This window comes from Leuciscus leuciscus (assembly GCF_965113295.1).
Source record: "Leuciscus leuciscus genome assembly, chromosome: 13".
Taxonomy (NCBI): domain Eukaryota; kingdom Metazoa; phylum Chordata; class Actinopteri; order Cypriniformes; family Leuciscidae; genus Leuciscus; species Leuciscus leuciscus.
This window is the reverse complement of record NC_138737.1, coordinates 36,624,547-36,626,569: the sequence shown is the minus strand read 5'-3', so window position 1 is coordinate 36,626,569 and position 2,023 is coordinate 36,624,547.

Sequence of the window (2,023 nt, the reverse complement as noted above, 5' to 3'; positions counted from 1 at the left end):
GCACTTGTACGACTTCTTGTGGTTGTTCCTGCCTCTGCTGAAGAGGAGAGGAGCTTCGGTGCTCCGAGGAGGTTGAAGACCTGGCTGAGAAGCACAATGTTGCAGATTCACATTGTATCAGTCTATCACATTCACAAAGTAATACTGGATAAAGTCAGAAAGGAAAACATTTGCCAGGAGTTTATCCTGGTGAATAAGTACAGGAAGCAAGTGTTTTGTTCTTTCGTGTGAGAAGACGAGACAGGACAGTATAGAAGGGTGGATAGTTAGGATACATGGAGAGATGGGATTGAAAGGATAGATGGAGGGCAAGGAAAAATGTTCTTTATATTAAAGTTAAATGTTTGTTTTTATGTTTGTGAGATAGTGTGACAATCTTGCAGCTTGTGTCCCAAATAAGCATCTATTGTGTTATCAATTTTCCCATCCTTTTGGATTACAGAAGTAATGATTACAGATCGTTTTATATTTTCAGGTACAGCGGTTAGTTTGAAATAAGTTTATTTAACAGATTTTATTCACACACAAATTGGATTCAAATAAAACATTTGGAGTTGGCTAAATTAGTAATGTAAACAGAGCACAAACAATTAGCCTAAGTAGGCCAATATGAACTTATTTTAACTAAGTTAACAGTGCATAATTGTTTACAGTGCAGCATGAAAGTTCTTTGATTCTTTATTTTCTCCTCATTAATTCCACACAGCTTCAATAAAGGTTCAGCACATAAGCACAAATGAGTACACTGGTGTTTTCATGGGTGTGTGGTCTAAAGCAAAGCATATAATAATATAAATCAATATATAACATAACAGAAACACAATTCAATAGGCTAACTAAACAGATGCATACAATGAGATGTAGCAGAAACACTTTCATGAACAATAAGCAACATCATTTGAATACATGAACACAAATCAATCACTACTTCTATGTAAAGCTTCCTTAAACAAGGAATATCAACCAACATAATAAATTGACTTCATCAAACAGTTAACATGAGCTGAAGTACATAAATCAAGTTGGTACTATACGCACACATCAAACGTGAGGAAAGCATGCATGAGTCTGTTTGCTACACTCACTCACTCCATGCGGACTGGTGTTTTCTATCGACGCTAATACTGAACGCCCCCTGCTGGAGATTGGCGGAGCAGCGTCTTAACGTGCTTTGACAGCGCGCTCTGTTTTTAGCTCAGTTTTTAGTCTTGATGTGTTCCTGGACTCAAAAAACTGTAGCATATAAATTGCAATTAATTAATTAATTAACCTTTATGTATCCAGGCAAGTCACTTAAGAACAATATCTTATTTTCGACAACAGCCTGGCAGGAGAGATCTCCTGAAAGTCGAACAAACATGATGAACAGGCATCAATGAATTATGATATATTTTAAAATATGTGATATGTGTATTTTTAATTGAATCGACACACTACATTTGATCATTGAAAAAAAAAAGTTTAGAAATTGTTTGGTTTGATTTCTTCCTGCCGTCGACTACTCAATGAAAGAACCATATTTGTATCGAGAGCATCGGTTCCGAGCAGACTGTGGAACATCTACGTTTACACTAGTAGTGCATTTTCGTTTTAAAACGCATACATTTATTTAGCTACGGTTAAGCCTGCCGTTAGACTATTTAGACCCGTCAGTCAAGTCCGAAGCAAGACACACGCAAGTGACATATTGCGTTATGGCAACGAAGTCTCAGACTGACAGATACATAAAAATAAAGGTGAATTTAGGCTACTTTAGTTTTGAACGTACGTTATCATGTTAATTATAATCAAATTGATTTTGTTTTATTGACCACAATATTATCACTGATATTTGTTTGAGATGGGCACATTTGATTAATTTTGGGGGGAAAATTAATGCACAGCAAGCCGTGGATTTTCCCTTACATATAAGTTTATAAAGATATACATTTTCTGTCAAAACAATAGCAGTTATCTTTGCAAGTTTCATTCGAAAAAAAACATTCGAAAAAATCCCTTGGCAACCGGCCGACGCGCGTCACTA